The sequence below is a fragment of the Pristis pectinata genome, chromosome 2 (genome assembly GCF_009764475.1).
Source record: "Pristis pectinata isolate sPriPec2 chromosome 2, sPriPec2.1.pri, whole genome shotgun sequence".
In the NCBI taxonomy this organism is placed as follows: domain Eukaryota; kingdom Metazoa; phylum Chordata; class Chondrichthyes; order Rhinopristiformes; family Pristidae; genus Pristis; species Pristis pectinata.
The window spans coordinates 61,916,475-61,929,998 of NC_067406.1; the positions used below are offsets into that span (position 1 = coordinate 61,916,475).

At 41.1% G+C, this 13,524-nt stretch overlaps 1 long non-coding RNA gene across 1 annotated transcript; it reads left to right on the forward strand.

The window, feature by feature from the left end:
* The first annotated feature begins 138 nt into the window (after positions 1–138).
* Positions 139–5,950, forward strand: LOC127584583 (uncharacterized). The gene is made up of 3 exons (XR_007958404.1): positions 139–323; positions 3,711–3,899; positions 5,853–5,950. It is a non-coding gene; the product is annotated as an uncharacterized LOC127584583 (long non-coding RNA).
* Positions 5,951–13,524: the final 7,574 nt, after the last annotated feature.

The window sequence follows — 13,524 nt, forward strand, 5'->3', positions numbered from 1 at the left end:
ATCAATGGCCTGCATCAGAAGAGTTAATATATCAGCTAGGTGACATTTCATTGGTATTATTTTGAACTTTCTTTTTGTTTTTATAGGTTGGAGTTAGCTGCTGCTGATTGAACCTATAAATGAACCTCCTAAGCAAAATCCAGTGGAATTCATTAGACAGATTTGGGAAGCTATCCCAGTGCTTCTCCAAGTGGACACCTATAGATTCAGAAATGGCTCTGAACATCCTTTGTGAAATAGAAGAAGCATTAATGTCTTCTGTGCACTGGGACCCAACAGTGAGAAAAACTTGGATTTAAAGTCAATGCCAGAAGATCACAAATGTAAGGCTGCCAAAGTTTAATGCCCTCACAAGGCTGATCAAGATCAGTGAGAACCTCATCAAACTCCAGCTCCTATCAACTGCACACTGGTTTCACAAGCTACATTGTGTGAAACAGTCCCAATCCTCACCTAGCGATCATCTCCTTGATCAAGATTTCGATCTCCTATTTATATGCTCCACCACACCCTGGCAGATTTTAACAACTCCCAATTTCATGCTCACATCTCATAGCTTCTACAAACTTTGAAATATAGAATCAGATGCAATATGGATAGGAAAGGTTCAGAAGGTTATGACCAAACACCTGCAAATGGGATGAGCTTGGGTGGGCATCTTGGTCAGCATGAACCAGTTGGGCCAAAGGGCCTGTTTCTGTGCTGTATGACTCAATACATCTCCCAGATACATTGCAACTGATTCACTAACACCCCACCCTCTATTTTGTAGGAGATGGCAGATAACAGCAGACCACTGGTGGACAAGTACACATTCAGCACTACTGACCTTGAGGAGAGAATACTGGAAATGATTCTTGCAGAGGCTCTGGTGTCCATGGCCACAGCAACACAGATCATGTTCATACTTAACCCTCTCAAATCCTCCTCATCCCACAATCTTTTCAGATTTTTAAGCTACAGTTAGTGCATGATGTTCCCACCTAGTCCCCTCATCACCTCTCCTTGTGCCCTTCTACTATCAGATACCTAGGAACTCCCAGCTTGCCAGACACGGCAGCTAAACATGAGAACAATGACAAAGCCGATACCACATTGACCTGACACGCACAATGCCTGACAATGTCCCAGTTCCAGTTGCAGCACAAGGAAAACCTGAGTGCTGCAGTGTACTGCAAGTCATGGCTGTGGTTACTGCCAGCATTATGACAATTCATCCTTCAGCAATTAACTTGGATTGTTGGCCAGGAGAATAGCATTGCTTTTATGAAGTATGAAGGGATTATCCTTTCAAGATGACTCTCAAGATGTTGTTTACTTGGATTAGTCAGTGTATGTTGTTTACTTGGATTTTCAGAAGGCCTTTGACAAGGTGCCACACATGAGGCTGCTGAACAAGATAGGAGCCCATGGTATTACAGGAGCGGTACTAGCATGGATAGAAGATTGGCTGACTGCAGAAGGCAAAGACTGGGAAAAAAGGGAGCCTTTTCTGGTTGGCTGCCAGTGACTAGTGGTGTTCTGCAGGGGTTGGTTTTGGGTCAGCGACTTTTCACATTATATGTCAATGATCTGGATGACGGAATTGATGGCTTTGTGGCCAAACTTGCAGATGATACAAAGATAGGTGGAGGGGCAGGTATTGTTGAGGAAGCAGGGAGTCTGCAGAAGGACTTGGACAGATTGGGAGAATGGGCAAAGAAGTGACAAATGGAATACAGCGTAGGGAAGTGTATGGTCGTGCACTTTGGTAGAAGGAATAAAGGTGCAGACTATTTTCTAAATGGGGAGCAAATTCAGAAATTGGAGGTGAAAAGGGGCTTGGGAGTCCTAGTGCAGGATTCCCTAAAGGTTAACTTGCAGGTTGAGTCGATTGTAAGAAAGGCAAATACAATGTTAGCATTCATTTCGAGAAGACTAGAATATAAAAGCAAGGATGTAATGCTGAGGCTTTGTAAGGTGCTGGTCAGACCACATGTGGAGTATTGTGAGCAGTTTTGGGCCCCATATCCAAGGAAGGATGTGCTGCATTGGAGAGGGTCCAGAGGAGGTTTATGTGAATGATCCCAGGAATGAAAGGGTTAATATATGAGGAGCGTTTGATGACTCTGGGCCTGTACTCGCTGGAGATTAGAAGGATGAGGGGGGGAATCTCAATGAAACCTACTGAACATTGAAAGGCCTGGATAGAGTGGATGAGGGAAGGATGTTTCCAGTAATGGGATAGTCTAGGACCAGAGGGCACAGCCTCAAGAATAGAAGGACGTCCCTTTAGAAGAGAGATGAGGAGGAATTTCTTTTGCCAAAGGGTGGTGAATCTGTGGAATTCATTGCCACAGACTGCTGTGGAGACCAAGTCATTAGATATATTTAAAGCGAAGGTTGATAGGTTCTTGATTAATAAGGATGTCAAAGGTTATGGGGAGAAGGCAGGAGAAAGGGCTTGACAGAGAAAAATAAATCAGCCATGATCAGCAGAGCAGACTCAATGGGCCAAATGGCCTAATTCTGCTCCTATGTCTTATGGTTTTATGACCATTTTCAGAAACCCATCACTAGCAATGTACCAGTGGCCTTACTGTTCTCTGTCCCCCAACTCACGCAGACTGCAGCAGCAAACTATCTGCTGAAGGAACTCAACGGGTCAATCAGCATCTGTAGGAGGAAAGGAATTGTTGACATTCTGGGTCGAAACCTTGCATCAGGACTAAGAGGGGAGATGGCCAGTAAAAAGAGGAGAGGTGGAGTGGTGAGGCTGGAACGTGAGGTGATTGGTGGACTGAGGAGGGGTGAAAGATGGTGGGTATGTAGATGGAGACGGATAAAGAAAAAAATGAGGCAGATGGAGTGAGGTGGGGGTGGGGAGATTTAAGAGTGGAGATAGCTGCTGGAGGCTGATAAGCAGGAACACAAAGGACTACCAGCGTTCTTGCCACAACTATTGTCCTCCATGCAGACTGCAGCTTTCTATGACAACATTCATAGCCTAAGGCTGGGCCACCTAGGCCAACAATGCTCCATGTCATCATTCAGGGCCATTGTCAGCCTCTTCCACTGCAAGCAAGCAGTTTATCACTGGCTTTGCTGCACCACTGAGGGAGCAGTGGGAAACCAATGACATGCAGAAGACAAACACCAAGGGTCTGCACAAGGGTGATTAAGTTTGTATGCGTTTTGTTGTAATTGGATGTATGAATACGGTTTGAAATCAGGATTTTGTTGGGTCATGAAGTTAATTGTGTTCAGCCAAGTGCTGAGCTGATCAGCAAGGGAGGAAAGGTGAGATTAGAATCATAATGGAACAAAGAATACGGACTTCTTAAAAAAATGTATTTACTTACGTGATGTGAACATTACTGAAGATCAGTATTTAATCAACATTCTAGAAGTGGGAGGTGGAGAGGCAAAGGAGCCATAGTCAGGAGTGCATGTCTAGAAGGCTTCAGCTAGACCTACAGCTACATTTCTTAAATTTGTTGCCTAATAATTTGAAACTATATCCTCACATAATTTCATAATTTGGTTTAAAGTCATATTCTGTATTTGCCTTTCGCATTTATTTGCTTTCTCACACACCTTTATGAGATCTCAATTATGAAATTAGCCTCCCTTCTCAATTCTGTAATCTTTCCCACATTTCACAAACATTGCTCATTTTATGTTTTTATTATTATTATATGAATTGATGGTAAGTATTTCCATTTTTTTAGTCCAGGATGCTGATCCAACACCCAGATGGGAAGGGAAGAACTAAAGAGGCAGTTGCTGGACAAGGATGTCACGAGGAAACAGTCTCTATGCAATGCTGAAAGCAGAAAGGAGGGACGATGCTTAATATGATGATGGCCTGACAGTAGACATGCTGGAAAAGGCAAAGGATAAAGTGGTAAATGTGGCAGGTAGGGTGGAAGATGAGTGGCCCCTAACCTACCCTACAGTCATGATCTTTTTAACCCATCTTCCTGTGCAAGCCCAGGAAATGCAGCACCTTCCTTTCCTACAGGCCAGGACACCAAAGATTATGTCCAGGTGAACAACAATGTATTTGTACTTCATTCAATTTCATATTTACAATGCATTTGGGAAGAACAAAGGCAGGTTGGACTGTTGCTTTGTGATCAGCATGAATTATCCTGACCACTGAGTACCTTCATTCTCTTTCCAGTTTTGCACTCTGATTTCCCTGTCCTTAGCCTCCTATAAACTTCCAATAAAGTTCATTGTAAACGCAAGGAAGAATGCTTCATTTTTTAACTAAACCAGTGGCTCTTAATCTGCTTGCTATAGTGCACCTCACTTTCAGCTCTCAATATCTTATAATGTCTGCACCCTCGCAACTTACTTTCTGAGCATTCATTTAAATAGCATTTTCAATAGGACCTTACATGGGTCTCAGCAGTATGCCAACTGAACTGCATGCATCCTTTGGATCTCAGGTGCAGAACCACTGGACCAGGCACATTACATCCTTCCCAAGTTAACACTGAGCTCATCAATTTTACATAACAATCCCAGGAATCAAAATTTCACCTTTTCCAGACAGATCTTTGAATTCTTTACTTCTTGCTTTACCATTCCCTTTTGCCTTGTACTTTCTTCCTTTGCATTTAATCTCTCCCATCTTCCACTCTATTGCAGATCTTCCTTTTTCTTCCCTTCTCCATCCCTCCCTTTCTCTGGATCTTAAATCTTGCCTTTACCTCTGACTTCTCCCATATCCGATGAAAGGTCATTGACCCCACACTTGCTACCAGCTTCCTGGTGCACAGATTCTCAGTGTGTTGCTTTTGTTTTCTTAATATGGAATGTCCACCCCACCCCTGCTGATGCAAAGTGACAGCAAGTACTTCCATGCCAGAACTGTGATACTTCTACTCGGTCCTCCTTTACTTCTGTTGTAAGTCCAAAAGAAGCCCCAGAGAAACTTCTATTTTTAGGTGATTGTATTGATTCTAACTACAAAACCAACACATTTTAATTTTTTCTACTGAAATATTTTTTAATATCAGCTTATTATAACAATCAAGCAGTAAAACCCAGTAAAACCCTTCATCCTACAAGGGTTAGAGCTAAGTTGAAAGAATTGGGTCACCAGCCACATGCGTAAATTAATCAAATTCTCCCTCCATCCTCTCCCCCAAAGACATATTCCTCCTTTAATGCTTTAATGTACGTATTAACCTTTAAGATCTGTTTTGCGATTGCTGTGTTAATCCCTATTTTTTTTAATGGGTAGTTTTATTGGGTAACACAAGTTCAAAAATATTACAATTTTCTGAAGATTGGAACATCAACTGCCACCAGTAAATATCATTAGTTTGTGAACTTGGTATTGGTACTGGTTTATTATTGTCACTTGTACTGAGGTACAGTGAAAAACTTGTCTTGCATACCGATTGTACAGGTCAATTCATTACTCAATGCAGTTACATTGAGTTAGTACAGAGTGCATTGATATAGTACAGGTAAGAACAATAACAGTACAGAGTAAAGTGACACAGCTACAGAGAAAGTGCAGTGCAATAAGGTGCAAGGTCACAACAAGGTAGATCATGAGGTCATAGCCATCTCATTGTATAAGGGAACCGTTCAATAGTCTTATCACAGTGGGGTAGAAGCTGTCCTTAAGTCTGGTGGTACGTGCCCTCAGGCTCCTGTATCTTCTCCCCGATGGAAGAGGAGAGAAGAGAGAATGTTCCGGGTGAGTGGGGTCTTTGTTTATGCTGGCTGCTTCACCAAGACAACGAGAGGTAAATACAGAGTCCAAGGAGGGGAGGCTGGTGTCCATGATGCACTTAGTTAGTGAAGTTTTGTCTGTGTTTTCTAAATAAAAGTTTCTCACTTTGAAATAGGTTGCCAGGCCAAGACCAGTAGAAGGCCTTGTAATAAAAGCCAAGGCAGCACCAAAGGGCCATTTTGCAGCTACAAAGGCCTGAATGAAACAGGAAATGGCAGTCTCCAGCAGTAAAGTGAAGGTCGTTTTGTCTGATGCAGGATACCTCAGGGTGGAGAGTCCTGGTAAGATTTATTTCACACAAATCAATGCAGTTGACTGCAAATCTTTTATATTAGACATATCCTTGTGTAGAGGAATTTGGTGCCAGACTGCTTGATTCCGTTCAAAGTCTTGTTTGAATGTGCTGGTGACAAGAGGACTTGAGTTTAAAGTGAGAGGAGAATATTTTAAAGGGGACTCGAGGGGTAAGTTCTTTTTTAAAAGAGTGGTTGACATCTGGAACACACTGGAGGTGGTGGAATCAGATACAATCACTATGTTTGAGAGGCATTTAGACAGATGCTTAAATAGGCAAGGCACAGAAGGAGACACAAGAGACTGCAGATGCTAGAAATCTGGAGCAATAGTATAAAAAGATGGGGGAGAAAGGATGGAGAAAGAACTGACAGGTAGATCCAGATGAGGGGGGTGATAGGCAGGTGAGGGAGGGGAGAGAGTGGGAATGATGCAAGAAGCTGGGAGGTGATAGGTGGAATTGACAAAGGGCTGAAGTAGATGGAATCTGATAGGAGAGGACAGTGGACCATGGAGTAAAGTGAAGGAGATGGGGAGGAATGTGTGGGTGATGGGCTGATGGAGAGGGTGGGGGAGGGGAAAGAGAGGGTGATGGGAGCCGGATGGATAAGGGGGAAAAAAAAGGAAGGGACAGAGGGGAGTGGTTACAGGAAGTTAGAGAAATCGATATTCATGACAACAGGTTGGAGACTAAGGATACATTCCTAATGTGGGCAACTGGGATTAGCTTAGTTGGAAAAAAAAGGTCAGCATGAACACACTGCGCTGAAGGGCCCATTTCGGTTCTGTACAACTCTAGGACTCAATTGTCTGCCACGGCAATTCAGCCAAATCCTCAGAAAATTTAGATCGTCATGCCGTTTCATTGAGGTCTTACTTGATCTTTATTCCAATTCACTCACTAGAGCTCTGCATCCCATATAACCTCGGCAATTTGCCAAGACTTATAAGCCTTGCCAGAGTTAAGTGTATTAATTGAAATAGCTTTCTGTCCCTTTTTAAAGGAGACAGAGTTCAACATATTTACCACTATCTGGGTAAACGGTTCCCTAGCTTCTTTTCTGTGTGGCCTAGTTCTGATGTGCTCTCTTTGTTTTATCCTAGATTCCTCTTCCCTGAATGGCATACCATCTTGAGTTTTTCTAAAGCTCTACCAACCTCACTTAAGTCACTTCTTATTCTTCTACATTTCAGGAAACACATCTGGTTCGGGTAATCCCTTCTCATAACCTAATCCTTGGAGTCCTGGTGAATCAGTGCTACACTCCTTTTAATGATCCTTTCATAGTTGATCTAAAGAGTTTTATTGTTGTCACAAAACTTACTTCACTTTGTATTCTAGCCCTCAAATTATAAAAGTTAACGTTCCACTAGACTTGCTAATTATTTTTTTGTACTTGACCACTAGGCTTTTACGATCTATGTATGTGAGATCTCCTCTCAACATTTCCTTTCAACATAAGATGGCTGAGTCCTGATGAAGGGTCTCAACTCGAAACGTCAACTGTTTATTTCCTTCCATAGATGCAGTCTGACTTGCTGAGTTCCTCCAGCATTTTGTGCGTGTTGCTCCAGATTCCAGCATCTGCAGAATCTCTTGTGTCTCTGATCTTGCAATTTTCCTTATGGAAAACTGTTTGCCCTGGTATTGCTCTTTCAATTTTTCTTTGTAATTTTGTGCTCCTATTTGTACTTTGCCATTAATCTTTGAGATATTTGGCTATTTGGCTGTCTTGTGGGACCCAACTAGTCATTTTCTTCCAATTCAAGTAGAGTGGCCATTTTCCTTATTCTAACTTCCATTCCCCTATTAGTTTTTTAACACTTCAATGATCAGCCTTAAATTCCATGGAACTTAATTTTAGCTAACAGTCTCCTATATGAAACCCATATCGAATACATTGAAGAAATCAATGTAAACTACATCCATAAATATTTCCTTTTTAACTACTTGTGTAGATATGTTAGAGACAATCTAATTTATTACAAGTCTGGACCACCCTCACTAATCAACTCAGTAATGATATCTTTAATTGTTTATTCCAACAATCTTCCTGTAACTTGGGCTAACTTGTCCAGAATTTCTGGAAATTTCCTTACCTTTTTTTAAACAGAGCCTTAAATTACTCAAGGTGCATTAATATCTGACAAAGCACAAATACTCCTTGTAAAATCTCTCAGAATTTGCTTTCTTACCAAAGAATGATTAACATTGAAGATTAATGCTTAGTCCTTTAGTTTTAGTAATGGCAATTCAAATGTCCACCCCCGCTGCCTTATACTTTTTAAAACAATGTGGACAAGTGTATGCTCCAGGAAAACAGCTGACAGTACTTGGTTACCTCATGAAAAAAAGACCAGTAAATACAAATTCAGTTGCCAAGCAAATCGTGCTGCAGAAAGTAAATAATTTGACTTTAACTAACACAAGTGTTTAGAGAATCTGTATCATTTTCCATTCACCTATTCATTACTTAGAGATAGTGGCAGTGTTAGTGTGTGTTAATGTAAGGGTTCACGTGGAATGCTAGTGTTTGCATGTGTTATTGTGTGTTAGTGTTAGTGTGTTGTGGTGTTAGAGTTAGTGTGCGTTAGTCTTAGTGTGTGTTAGTGTTAGAGTGCGTTATTGTTAGTGTCAGTGTAATGTGTGTTAGCGTTAGTGTGTGTTAGTGTTAGTGTGTGTTAATGTTCACTGAAGCTTGGAGAAAATGCAATACAAAACAATACTTTCACCAATATACTAAGCACTTTAGTTTTGTATTTTCTTATAACATGGCAATCAGACTCATTCAATCAGTGCTCACAACAAATTCCTGAAACAGAATCAGATTTATTATCACCATGATGTGAAATTTGTTGTTTTGCAGCAGCAGTACAGTGCAAAGGCTATAAAAATTACTATAAATTACAATACAAAAATAAATAGAGCAGAAAAAAGGAATAATGAGGTAATGTTCATGGGTTCATGGACCACTCAGAAATCTGATGCTGGGAATGGTGGGGGGGGGGGGGGTGGTGGGGTAGGGAGGGGAAGAAGCTGTTCCTAAATCATTGACTGTGGGTCTTCAGGATCCTGTACCTCCTCCCCGATGGTAGTAACGAAAAGAGGGCATGTCCCAGGTGGTGAGGATCCTTAGTGATGGATGCCGCCTTCTTGAGGCACCGCACCGCCTCTTGAAGATGTCATATGTTGTGCAATATGTTCCTGATGAAGTGGCTATTTGATTCATTGCCATTTTTCTTCCCGAATGCCCATCCTGAAGTTTTGATTTTCTCTCCAAAAGAGTTTTCCCTTTGCACCTTTTCATTGATTTCTGTTTTCCTTCATGACTTGACCTGAAGAATTTGACATGAAATGTTTACCATCTCCACCCCGGCTTTACATTTGCTTATCAACTGTGTCACTTAATTCTTCCTTCTTGACTTCTACCTTTATATCAAAGTGGTCTAAATACGGCTGAGTTTATTCTGCTTTTGTGATCGTTATGATTTTATTTTGTTTATACTACTTTTACGATCACCTTGCAATCAAACTGTCTACCAGATACCAAATCAAGCTCTTATAAAGCATCATGCATTATCAGCAGATGCCAAATATACAGTAGAACTCCAGTAATCCTGCATTCTTAAGACTTTGGTGGTACTACACTGGCAGATTTTCCAGACTATTGGATTTTATTTCAGTGAACACTCCAACACATTTTTAATACACTGTTTTTATAAATGTTGCACAGTCATGTAATAAATTTTCTAGTGAACCTAGTAAGTTTAAAAGGAGTGCAGGAAACAGAACCCAGTCAGTTTCAAGGGAGCATGGAATCAGAATCAGCTGAGTTTCAGGACAGTGTGGGGGAAGGGGGCCCCAGTGTGACAAAGTGGGTGTGGGAACTGTGGACCTGATGTGTCAATTGGAGTGTGGGAACCGAGGCCCAGGTGTGTTAATAGGTCTATGGGAAATGAGGTTCTGGTTCCTGGGAATCAGTACCCAGTGAGCCAGATACTGAACCATCAGGATTTCTGAACAATCAGAGAGTCTTACTGTATATTTTTATATGCAGTGGTTAGAGATTAGATAGGTGGGGTTCAATGCCCTCCTTACGAAAAAGCCTTATTCAACCTATTCCATTCATCTTGCACTTCTTATTGTTTTGAGTCATAGTATTTAGCCTCAAGCCAAACAACCTTTTAGATTATCTAGATTGTGATCAGGCTTGTTAACAAAAGCTTTATATTGAATGACAACTCCTGTGACTTCCAAACTTGAATAGCGTCAACAGATTTAAGAGAATGAGGTATCCTGTGCTCACATGTAGCTAGACCTCAACAACATTCAGGCTAAGGCTGATAAGGAGAAAGTAATTTCCGTGCCATACAAGTCCCAGACAATGATCATCTCCAAAAAGAGACCCTTGATATTCAACAGAATTACCATCACATATCCCCCAACATCTGGGGGATGTCACCATGAGTCCTGGATGAGACATATAATTACAACAGCAGGTCAAAAGCTGGGTATCTGACATGAATGATTTTCCTATTGACTCCCAAAGCCTTTCCACCATCTACAAGTCATATTCAAGAATCCAAAACAATACTTTCCATTCGCTGGCCAAATGCAGCTCCAAAATCACTTGCCCGGAAAACTATTGCTCCAGCTGAAGAAGACTGCCATTGTACAGGACAAAGTAGCTCACTCGAATGATATTCTCTTCAACTACTTTGAGCATTCACTCCCTCTAACACCAGCACAGTGTGTTTACAGTGGGCAAAATCATCAAAGTGCATTGCACCTGCTCCTTAAGATTTCTTGTTGCACATCCTGTGTTCTGGAAGGGGTAGATGATAATTACATGGGTTCATCTCCAAGTCAAACAGCTCACTTACTTGGAATTACATCAGTGCATCTTCCTTGTCATTGAATTGAAATCCTGCATAATCACAAGCATGAATCACACATGAATGATAGAAAAATAGGGGTCGATGTGGGAGGGAAGGGTTCGATAGATCTTAGGGCAGGATAAAATGTCAGCACAACATTGTGGGCCGAAGAGCCTGTACTCTGCTGTAGTGTTCTATGTTCTATGTTCTATTACAACATCTGCATGACCACCACCCATGAAGGTAAGACCCACCTCAACACTTCAAACTGTTTGAATACTTTCAACGAAAACAAAAAAAAGATCATCATTTAATCCTCCTCATGCACAATCTCACTGCCTGTCTTCTCTTTTCCTTTGCTAAGCCAAATGCTTCCACATAATGCTTCCCAGAGGCTGCAGTCAAGCTATTTCTTTGCAATGGAGGAGAAATGGTATTCCCTTGTTAGTGCAGCTGCCTCACAGCTCCAGGAACATGAGTTTGATCCTGACCTCATGTGCTGTCTGCACATTCTCTCTGTAACAGCATGAACTTCCTCCAGGTGTTCCAATTTCTTCCCAGATTCCAAAGGCATACAGGTAGGTTAATCAGCCACAGTAACTTATGCCTTCTTGTTGGATAACAGCAAAAAGGGAAGTTAATGGGCATGTGTGGGAGAGAATAAGTTGCATGGGTTCAGGGGAAAAAGATAAGAAGGGGCATGGGGGAGTGGCAGTGCTGGGAACATGACTGCTGGGAGGGAAGTTGAACAGTGCTTCACAACCCACTGCCACACACCTGTAAGGCATCACAACAACCCTGGTAGTCCTTTGTAGGAAAGAATCCTGAAGTCCTCTGGTTTGCTGCCCCTTGATTTCAGCACTTTGCACTTACATGTGGCAAGCTGAGCTTACATGACTGAAATTTCCAGTGTGGCCATCACATATCTGGTGCCTTCTCCTTGTGCTTCAAAGGAAGCAGAAAGTTGGTAATTGAATACTACCATTTTTTTCTCTGTATGGTGCTTTATAAATTCCTCATCTGAATCCTCTGCAGCAAAACCTGAATGGTGCCTCACGTGTTTCTATTTAATTTGTTTTTATTTTTGTGTACTCCATCTCTCTTCCACCAGTCCTTTTCATTCTGATCATTTTTATTTACAGAGAAGGTGTGCACCTCAACATTAATTACATAAGCTGGCAACCAGCTATTTAACCTTAGTACCACCACTGTAGTACTTCAGAAGAGAAATCAGATTTACTCAATGGACTTAGAGCTTTTGATCAGATCAGTGGGAGGACAGGACTGAAGGCTATCAGAATCAATCAGCCTAGCAGGGTTCTTTTAAAAGTGGATTAATTAAAATAACAGTCCAAAAAGAATGTGTCGAGCATTTTCTGTGATTGCCCACAATTTCTAGCCTTGATTATATTAAGGTTTTAAAAATAAGACTGCTTAGCAAAAGCAGTACATTGAGCTATATCTAAAGGAGGAAAGCCTGATTAATGCTTGGGTGTTAACCTTCCTCACATCAGAAGGTAAAAAAGTTTTCTTTCAACAATATCCCCGAAGCTATTTCAAAATAAAGGTTGCTTGTTTCATATGCAAATAAAATTTGCTTGAAAATCTAGAAGATGTACCAAACCAAGCGTCAAAAATCATAATCTTATTTCTGTGTGTACCCCAGAGTGCAACAGAAAATGTATGTCCAGAACTGGACACAATACTGCAGTTGTGCAATTTAGGCCAAACCAGTATTTTATGAAGGTTTATCAAGATTTCCTTATTCTTGTACTTTATGTCTGTACTTATAAATTCTAGGACCCCCAAGTGATCTTCTTGAACCACTTACTCAATCGACCTTCTGATTTTCAATGAATCATGCACAAATGCCCCCAAATGTCTCTGTTCTTGTACATCTTTTAGAAGTATGCCTAATAGTTTATAATGACCTTTCTCATTCTTCCTACCAAAATGTAACACCTTGCATTACTCAGCATTAAATTTCATCTGTCACTGATCTTTCCATTCCACCAACTTGTCTGTATCTTCTTGGTCTATTTCTACCCCTTTCATAGTTTACTGGGCCTCCAAGTTTGTCTGCACATTTAGAAATTGTTCCCTTTGCACTGAATTTCAAATCATAAATATATACAGTGTTTTAAATGTGCAATATCCTGGTGCAAATCCTTGGGCAACTCCGCCATACTTTTACCTCCAAGTCTGAAGGAAAACTTGTCACTATCCCCATGTAAGTCTGTTTCCTGTTACTTATCCATACTGCTGCAAGCAGAACTGTAATTGAACCAAGGGAGCCCCCAAAGGTGAGAAGGTTAGCAGAATTAAATCTGGAGTTTTCTGGATGACCAAAAGGATAGAGAATAAGATAGACCAGAATAGAGAGCTCATGATAGTTGCCAGTAAAGGCATATATTGTCTTCCATGGACTTCAGTTTTGATAACAGGCAGTTATGTGGCATATTCATACATCCATATATATCATATCACCTGCATTTCCTTCATTGATCCTCTGTTACTTCATCAAAAAATTCTATCAAGTTAGGCACAATTTATCCTTCAAAAATCCGTGCATTTTTTCTAATGAATCCACACTTGTTCAAGTGACTACCAGTTCT